Source organism: Scatophagus argus, chromosome 3, assembly GCF_020382885.2.
Source record: "Scatophagus argus isolate fScaArg1 chromosome 3, fScaArg1.pri, whole genome shotgun sequence".
In the NCBI taxonomy this organism is placed as follows: domain Eukaryota; kingdom Metazoa; phylum Chordata; class Actinopteri; family Scatophagidae; genus Scatophagus; species Scatophagus argus.
Genome location: NC_058495.1, coordinates 25,193,721 through 25,203,910, shown reverse-complemented (window position 1 = coordinate 25,203,910; position 10,190 = coordinate 25,193,721). Strand labels below are relative to the sequence as shown.

The window sequence follows — 10,190 nt, the reverse complement described above, 5'->3', positions numbered from 1 at the left end:
TTTGTTTGAATTTTTTTGCGTGCTTCTTGCGTGTCCCTTTTGTTTTCATCTGTGTCTTCTGCACCAAAATGTGATCGTATGTTGCAGTGTTTTTAACCGCTTGTGCCTAACATGTTATCTGTATTGCCTTGCCTCAAGGCTCATACCTCCTTCAGCTGTGGAGCATCCGGGCTCGCGCTGTTGCTGCAGGGGGGGTGTGGTGCTCACTGAAAAAAACACTCGATGAGCAAGTCTAAAACAACGCTGAAAATTACAGCAAAATTTTGTCATTAAGCAAGCTCATATTTTTCGCCTGACAGAAGTGTGAAGGCCGTTTGTCATGGACACGTTGAAAGATTTCTCACTGCAGTGAGGGTCTGTGGCAGCTTGTACAATCTGAATCGTTTGCTTTCTCAGACTTAAACACTCTGAAATTCGCCTGATTGTTGTCATTTGCTTTTATTTGCTGAGAGCAGATGCTCTGCTGGCTAAACCAACACCAAATCTTGCACATGAGATTCGCGAAGGGGCCGATGATGTTGTCGTAAACCACGTCGTTGCAGTTACATCAGGCTCAAGTGACAAACAAAAGCAGCAGGAACAACCAACAGAGACGAGTAGTACATCTTAAGTATTAGTAAAGTACTTGTTGGTCACAGTCATGGGGAGCGTCCTCTACTTGTCATACAAAGTTTCAGAAAACAGTGTGTGAGTGGCAGCCTTTGAAACGAACCGGCCGTTATGTAACATCTCTTATGCCTTAGAGGTTAGCTTTAGGGTGAAGGGCTAATACAAACCTGACGTGTTGCCTCTTGCAGAACAAACTCTGAAGTCCCTGATCAACTGACAAAACATCCCAAGGCTAAAACGTAGCTCTTGTTAGTCTGAGTTAAGGGAAAAATAAGTGGCTTGTCTGTCCAAAATTTATGACATCACATCAGTAATGAAGTTTAATTAGGATTTTGTGTGAGTTTAATTTAATGCAACTTTTAAATTATTTCTAATCTCATGTGGTTAAATATATTGTTTATTTTTTTATTTACATGTTTAATAACAATTAAAACGCAACACCTGAAACAGCCCTGAGTCCTTTTCTTTCATCAAAACTTGAAGAATATCTGAATATGCAAATATTTATCATTTTACATTTTATTTATCATTTTTATTCATTTTTAGTTTAACCGCTGTACACAAAATGTCTACTACTTCACGGAGGGAAAAACCTTTCTCAAATATTAAATACGGCATTAATAAGAATTATTACACAAACCTCTGAGTATTCGTCTGGTGGTGTAATTATAGTCCACCTAATAATATCAACAAACCGGAAAGCTTTGGTGAAAGGTTTAACTGTGGGAGCCATCATTCAGCGGCTGATTTCGGAAGCAACAGAAGAAATATTTAAAATGATCAGCCATTGTAACTAAGTTGACGGGAAATCCTGAATTTAATCTAACACTGTCTAAAGTGTGAGCAGATCATCCGGGGAAAAGGAGCGGCTGCGCCCTCTGATGAGGATGTTTGCAGGGGGAGGAGGCGCAGCGTCTCTCCTCCGGTGGGCTTTCTTTACGTTTCAGGCATGTCTGGGCCTCCCCGGGCATGTGGAGGTCCAGCTGGAGCCGGCATGTCTTCTGGTCTCTCTCTCTCTCTCTCTTTCTGCAAGTGGCTTCACACACCACTTGAGAGGGGTGTGTCGGTTTCTTCAGTTTTCACCTTTGTTGTGTCACAGCAAAGTCAGAAGCTCAGCAGGTGTCTTCGCCCCGCTCTCCAAGTGGTCTTCAACAAGTCCCGTGAGGACTGGCGGCAGTAAAGGCCGGCGGGGGCGGGCATGGCGGGCTACGCCTCACACGGCCCCCCTGCAGGCCAGCAGTCCAACGAAGAGTCAGGGTCATGACAGGAATTCAAAAAGGAGCTACAATGGGACGCTTCTCTGCTCTCCCCCTGTAGGTTTCCTTTCTTCTTCTGTGAAAACAGCCTCTTATTGTCAGACTCTGCACATCCATCACTCTGCACTGGGAAACTCACCCATCAGTACGAGCAAGAAGAAACATTTCTGACTGGAGGAGGACTTATTACAAAAACGAATGAATAACATAATCATTTTGTTACATAAATACATTTTTTAATCCAAAGATTTATCATTTCATTCAGTCTAGTTCCTTTTCATGTCCCCACATATAAATAAGAATGAAGATTCTCATTTATGCAGGTCATATGTCAAAGAGATTGAACTGAACACAACTGGACTTGGTCACATGTCTCTGAAGATGTTTCCACTCATCTAAGAGACTTCATCAGCTCATGCACCCTAAGACTAGACCAGTGAGACCCTGTCAGGTTCGGGGTGCTTTCAAAAGTCGCTTTCAGCGGGTTTGTGGTAAAACCATGAAGAGACGCCTTGTTGAGAACTTTTTGTGCCATTTAGGAGGATTCCTAACAGTGACATGAGACATTTTGTAGATCCTTTTAGTGATTTAGAGAAACACATTCTGGACTGAGTTCTCTCATCCCAGCAGCTGTGAGTTGTGTGTGGCTGTGACTCACAGTCAGCCTAAATTCACGTCCAGCTGGCAGAACAGGAGGTCTCAGCACCTCAGCAAACACACCTGGCTTTGTTCCTGCGTGGGAATCCAGTACAGGAATTGTGTGCATTTGAGCGGAGCTGGAGTGAAAACCATGATCTCCCTGCGTACTCAATTCATCTGAAAAACAGATAAAAGGAATATTTGGTAGCAGGGACATGAATTTCACTGCACATTGTGTCGTGTATGATTGTGTGTGTGACAAATAAACCTATCTTGTATCTTGTATCTTGTATAAAGAATTTTATCAATATTTTTATGAAAGTCAAAATGGATCTAAATGGATGTCGTCCAGTTGATTTTAAAATGAAATGAAAAATTAAAATGATTTTTGAATGAAATCAATCACCGTTTTGTCTTTTGTCAGGCCCACATTATGTTGCCTTTGCTTGACACAGCCAATAAGCACTAACAGAAGTCTTTATTTTGCTACAGTCAAAGAGCAAGTTTAACCTCCTAAAGGTCCTACAAACATCAGCTGATCAGTTGATGAACATTTACATTCCACAGTGTGCACTTTAAGTTACCTGCAGATGATATGCATGGGCCAGTATTTACTGACATTCCTGGAAGTCAGCACAACCAGTTTGGCTGATCGGCTGTTTATGATGATGAATGTTAAAGTGCTGGCTTCATGCCATACATTCTCCAATCACGATCAGGTTTGTCGAGGTTTAAGGGACCACGAGATGCAGATTCCTGCAGGGACGGATGTGTTATTAATAGCACGGCAGAAAAGATGGAGATGGGAAATAAACTGGTAACAAATACAACAGGCGATTCCTCTCTGAGCCTCTTCTACATGTATTAAGGTAACGATTAGGAAGCTCTCACCAAAACCTGCACTACAAATTATTTCACAAAGATGCCAATGTATAAAAGAAGAAGATTCTGCAATGGTGTGATGCAGTCAGATACACATTTCATCACTCAGTGAAATACAGAAAAAAACTATCTGTGCATCTCTTCTTGTTCTTCCTGTCTGTCGCAAGTTTCAAGAAATGTATGTTGCCTTTCTGGATTTTACATGTTACATTTCTCTGTTCTGAATGCACCTCTCAGCCGATAATCACAGAGAATGAAGAGTGCCCACTTTCCATACTACTTATGGGATTCATTTTTAAGCTTTTCATTGACTGTCTCTGTCTCTGTCTCTGTCTCTGTCTTGTCCATATTTACTGGTGGAGGCTGATGTCCCCACACACGTTTTCAAATACTGTGTTCACCCACAAGGACTCCACCTGTGATCCATGCATGTTGTAGATGCATGGCAGAGGAGAAGAGCAGGTGCATGCACACATCTGATGTAAAGCAGATCAACACTCAAACAGCAGTTCAGTGTTACCGTATGAGATGCCCACTGCTCGAGCTGCACCACGGCTCCTTCATGTTTCCGTCAAGGCTCCAGTTTCCAATGAAAGTCTGGTGAACACCGGATGCTAATCATCCTCATTAAAACACTGTGATGAGAGCAATCTGTTTGGCTGCCATGTAATCAAGTAATAAAGTTGCCAGGTTCAGTTGCATTCCAGTGCTTGACAGATTTGCCGTTTTGAACTCTGAATTACTCTGCTGCCTGAATTATCAGAGTCAGACACCATCGACGGCAGGTGTCTTCTGATGTAAACTGATCAGTGTTCAACTCTATAAGTCACAGCTTCTTAATCGAGTGCATCATTTTCTGCATCTGTTCAACCAACTAAATCACCCTGTATCGGTACCTGACACAGGATGTGGGTGAGGTTAAGTTCTTCATTTGAGCCCGAAACAGATATGATATCTTTGTTTATAAACAGAAATCAATAACCTTCAGTCAGCCACCTGGTGAGGATTTCCTGTCAGCATGAACACAGATACTGACATTATAATCTGATAATGCTTTGAAAAGGTACATTATCTGCAGTAGATCCTAATAGACTGGCAGTTTTAGGTTTTAGTTTTCTATGCTGTAGGGTTGTTTCTAAGCCTGTTATATAATCACCAAGGACCAAATTTGTTTAAGATAAGCATACACAAAAACATGCACACATGCAAACACACAGACTCATCCACACAAACACAACCAGTGGAAAAAAAATCAATGACACAAACAGTCACATGCACGCTCACGTTGCTAAAAGCAACTTTGCATCATCCAAATGACTCAGTGCAGCCACTGAAGCCTGCTCCAAGGAATCAAACATCCTGCTTACTTTCCTATCAAATGAGGTGGTCTGGTCTGGATAACACAGAAGCACTTAAGGCCTGAAGTGTTCTGCTGTGGTGCAGCTGCACACGTTCATCTTTGTAAACTGAAACCTGCGGAAGCAGTTTTGTTTTATGCATCTGCACAGCGATGAGACAGGAAAGATTAAGGTGCTAGCTGGAGATGTTTCACATCGTTACAGTATTGTCCAATTGGTTGTGACACCATAGTAGTAAGAGGAAACAGATAAGTGATGTCCAAAGGTGATGTTCTTTAGTAAGAGTGGGGATATTTGTGCCAAGGCAAAGCAGCTTCGTGTGCACGTTCAACAGCAAACAACTGCAAAGTGTGCTGGCATGGTATTAGTATTTTCCCATAGGAATGCACAACAATGTAAATGGCCTGGTGTTTTGCGAAATGAAAGTTCTTCTTTTCATTGTGTGTAAATCCTCCTACCATGGAACACATTTGTGTTTTGTTGTGAAGACCAGTTTTTATTGAACAGTACCTCCAGTTCGGTGACGAATACACTGCATTCATACTGCTGCTTCACATATGAGGAGGCCTTGGAAGTGGATCCGCTTCCACTGTAAATACAAACAACTCATTCTGCAAACATTACAAACATTATATTCCAGTTTTGCCTCTGAATCCCTCTGAAAACACTCTGACGCTCTTTAAACTTGCCCTGAACCTGTTTATTCTCTCCTCTGACCAACTTAAAATGAACTGTTTCAAAACCTGTTTACACAGAGAAGTCGGTCAGTTCCTACATTTTATGACCAGAATGAATCAGGAATGCAATCATCATCATCCTCCCTCATTAGTCACATGGTTGATAAAACTGAGAAATAGAGATTTAGACTCACTTCAAAACTTAAAAGCAATGTTCTAAATGAAAGTTAGTTTCCTTATGAGGAACTGAGACAGAACCTTGCCACGGTCACATGGTAAATAAACTGACAGTGAGGCAGTTGCTGTAATTTGTCACATTTCATTGTGGCCTGGGAAAATTAAAGAAACATCCACATACATGATTAAAGTATAGACACGAGGACATTGTGTCAACGCACATCATAATTTTTTTTTTAATCTACACATTTCACAAAGCATGTTTTTCATTTTTGTGCAAACTGGTGCAGTTTTCATCTGTAATGCAACATGTTGGAGTGCACACAATGTAACGTTTAATGCCAACAACATACTTAACTAATGTTACATATTTTCACTCATGTGCTTCATCTGAGGAGCTTCTGCTTGTTGTCCCAGGCATCATTTAAGAGCCACATTTGCTCCAAAACATAACTGGGTATGTTTTTCCTTTTTACCCTGCAGCCACTGGTCACTAATTTGTGGACAGTCCCTCACAGATGCCATGGACAGTCAGTACTTGATTAAACATGTGCTTTCATGCAAATTATGGTTGACGATGTCCAATCACACACTTGGATGCAAACCTACTCGGTGCAGTGGAGGCTGACCCTTGTTTACCTTTTGTTTGCTCTTATGCAAATCAGAATAAAATGAAGTGCAGAGGAGACACTATTAAACCACTGGACACAGACGAGAAACTGCAGTGAACATACAGTCGGATGACAGACCATGTTGACCCACTCTGCACTGATATATATGGACATTTGGACACTGAAATAGCCAGTACTTGTTGGGACTCTAGTGTGCTGTACATTTGTTACGAATGAGTCATCAGCAGCTGTGCATTTCTCAGCCATGTTGTTTCATTCACATAATACTGATGCTTTGAATGCAGGAAAAATGAGGATGAGCTAGCCAGCCTCCTGACAAAACTGATGAGAGGAGGGGTCACAGAGGTGTGGCCACAGAGCCCACCATATCTGAGAGAGAACATTTGGTGTGCAATGTGTGGGTGGGTTGTTGTGTGTCAAAGAACATCCACAAGACGGCCAGAAGCAAATGTTTCCCCGCACAACACCACATTGTAAACATATGATTAATGTTATTCACTTCACCCGTCAGTGGCTTTAATGTTGTGGCTGATTGCTGTATATGGCTGTATATATACTGTGTTGGCTGTTGATTTGTATTGACACAGGTATGGAAATGTGTGTAAGTTAAGTGTTTTGGCTAATCAAATATCATTTAATACAATAATATGATAAAATTATGTAGAGGATGCATAAACCGTTGTAAGTTTTATTTTTGATCACACATTGAGGTGGATGAACCTGCTGATAGCTCCAATGCTACACATGCTGTAGTTACTCTGTTCTCTGCTGCTTCGGACTTCATCTTAATCCTCCCAGAGAAAAAGATGACAAAGAGAAAAACAGCAGAGAAACTTTACCGAGTAAAGCCAACTTGTTCTTCAGCCACCTACATGGTGATTCTCTGGTTTTAGAAACCGCTAAACTGACTTCACTTTTGTTTTTTTCCATTCTCGGTCTGTGTGTGATGTATTGCTCTAGGAATGCATGATGCCTATGTTTAAGATGTTTAAGATTGCTGTGAGGATGACAGATGACTACGAAGAGATTTACTGTGTTGTTGTGATGACCTGTTTTATTGTATCTGGTGATGCCAAAGGAGAATTTCTGGTTTTGCTGTGCAGTAAAGTTGTAAAGTCAATTGGCATTAATGAACACTGAGCTGAGTCAAGGCATTAAAAACAGTCAGTGTTTTTAGAGTTTTGCCAAGTTGCCTGGTGAGTGTTTGGCATGATGCAAGACAGGAAGAACAGTGGAAACACTCTCACCTTATAAATATTCATTTATATTCAGGCAAACCTCATCTTTAACATCTTTTTTGTTTCGTCCCGGTGGACATCACGTCTGTGGCATACAATACAATAAAAAAAACATATTTATATGATACTAGTCACTTCTATAATGTTTCATTTATACAGCAGGAAAACTGATTCCAAAATGTTTTAAAATTAAAGGAATATTAAACCACAAATACTCCCCAGCTCCTGGCTCTGTTACACTGTCCTGGAAAACAAAAAGTCACCTATAGCAACTTGTCAAACCACTTCTGCAGTGTTTGTCCATCTCAACTTCCTTTTGTGTAACATGTGTTTTTTTGTACAAATATCCCTGCCTCCTGGGAGTTATTTAACCATTTAAACTATGCAGTGCATATGTTGTGTTGTGATGAGGAATGTAACTGGTCAAGCTGGATGGTCGGCGCACAAAGAACCAGAATTAGCTTGTTTCTCGCAAAATCGGTTTATTGTAGCAAATTAATGTTGTATAAAAACGTCAGCTCTAAGAGTCAGGCTTTGGCTAGCTGTTTAAATTGTCATTCACATCTAACAGAACAGAACCAGCTGCTGGCATGGACATCAGGGTGTGTGACGGAGAGACAGAGGAGGGACATGATGAAAAAAACAAACCATACCTCCACAGACTTCCTATTGTTCTTAGATGCACTTTTTCAAATCGAGCCTTAGGTACCACCAAGGCAGAGCTGCTGTGCACACATTTAGCCTTATTTTGGTTCAAAAATGTGAGTGTTTGGAACACACTGAGAGCACAGAGCAGACCACGGAGAGGTGGATTGTGCCACAGCACTGGGCTGAGACGGGCAAAAAATGCATGACAGAATTTAATTTCGTACTTACTTCTCACTTGTAGTGCAATTAAGAGACGAGACGATCAACAGACAGGGAAAGTTTTTTCTTTCTTTCTCTTTCTGTCTGACAAACGTCAGCCTGCAGCCAGGATGAAGCTCTCTGTGCAGCCTGCAGGTTGTCAAACCTTGGATGGCGTTGTGTCTGCACGGCTGCTGTTTGTGTTGTCGGACGGAAGGTCACGTGACAGGAAAAGCGACAAACATCTAAGTGGCAGACTTCCTGAAAGTGGCAGAGAGTGAAAAAGTGAATTCAAGGCTGCTTTCAGTCTCCTCTGTATTTGTTTCCTGTTGTTTACAACTGTTCATATCTTTAAATTAGTTGTTATTTCTACAAAATTATAAAGTTGGATCTCATCACGTTTTTGTTGCCACACGTACATAAGTCTGTACACTGCACAAATGAACTCGTTACTAAACCAAATTTCTCCTGACTCGTTTGCTTTGTTTCCACCTGCAGTTGTTCTTTTGTTTCTTGCTGCAAGATAATTTCTGATAACGGACAAATAAGGAAGAAATTGAGATAAAGGGCTAAGAGATGAAAGGGCAGCAGAAGAAGAGTGAGAGGAAAAAGAAGAACTAACAAGTGTGTTTATCCCCAGAGGAAGCAGAAGGCAGGCTGTGAGCTGTGAGAGAGTGACAGAGTGAGAGAAAGGAAGACAGGCTGAGAGCTTCAACTTCCAATGAAACTGCTTTTCAAGTGTGCCTTTCTTTCTTAATGTCAAGTATTTCCAGTCAAAACAGAGTGTTTCATTGAGACGTGATGAAGGGAGGGTTTGTATAAACATGTGTGAATGAGTAAGATATCATTCAGAAAGAGGGGGGCAACTCGGTTTGACGGGAGGACGGGGAAGATCAAAGGTCTGTGATGGTTCTTCTGTGATGAGGTTTGATGCACAATGTGTAACAACGGATTTACAGTAAAAGGTTTTCAGCTTTACAGGAAGTGAGGGTTCACTTCCAAGATTCTACTCCTCAAAATGGTGCAATGTCCAACCTCAGCTCATAGAACAAAACTTTAGAGTGAGAGGATTCATTTTTGTCTGTCTGCATCCCTGCATCCACTGAAGTGTCTGAGCAGATGAAGCAAACTGCCCACTAACGGCCCACTTGTGCCCCACTCAACCTCTGAACTTTTCAGGTATGTAAATATTTAAATATCTCGTCATAGTTTTAAATATAGACATTAACAGTTTCTGATCACATCACCAAAGTCTTCCTCATGTGTTGCATTACTTACCGTTTAACTTGGGTGCTTTGTGAAAACCTCTGATTTTGCTTCTAATTTTTCTCTTTGGCCACTTGCTGTGTTGTGGGCAGCACGGTGGTGCAGTGTGCGAGGGGGTTCCAGGTTCCAGGTTCCTGGTTCCTGGTTCCAGTCCCATTCTGGGCCCTTTTGTGCGGAGTTTGTGTGGGATTTCTTTTTCTAAATTGTGTTATAGTTTCCGCCTACACTGGATGCACATTTAAGCACATATCCATCTGTATAGTATGTTCATAGTACTTAGAATCTCTGTATATTATGACAACTACCTGTATATCATGTTTATAGTACATCTGTAGCATAGACACCTGTACATACCCTGTACATACTGTAAATTATTGTATATCTGGCACTTACTGCTTATTGCACTTCTGGTTAGATGCCAAACTGCGTTTCGTTGCATACTTGTACATGTGTAATGACAATAAAGTTGAATCTAATCTAATCTAATCTAATCTAATCTAATCTAATCTAACTGGCTACTCTGCACTACCCTGAGGTGTTTGTGTGTGTGTGTGGTTGCCCGTCTTTGTGTGTCGAAAATGTCCCCTGTGGCCCAATAAGCATCGACAAC

At 41.3% G+C, this 10,190-nt stretch overlaps 1 long non-coding RNA gene across 2 annotated transcripts; it reads right to left on the bottom strand.

Moving 5' to 3' along the window:
• Nucleotides 1–339: 339 nt before the first annotated feature.
• LOC124056998 lies at nt 340–9,571 on the bottom strand. 2 transcript variants are annotated; one of them, XR_006843043.1, is made up of 3 exons: nt 3,907–9,571; nt 3,089–3,260; nt 340–2,681 (listed from the first exon to the last, which is right to left on the bottom strand). It is a non-coding gene; the product is annotated as an uncharacterized LOC124056998 (long non-coding RNA). The 2 variants fall into 2 exon arrangements; XR_006843044.1 differs by having other exon boundaries at nt 3,089–7,553; nt 8,345–9,569.
• Between the last annotated feature and the right edge of the window lie 619 nt (nt 9,572–10,190).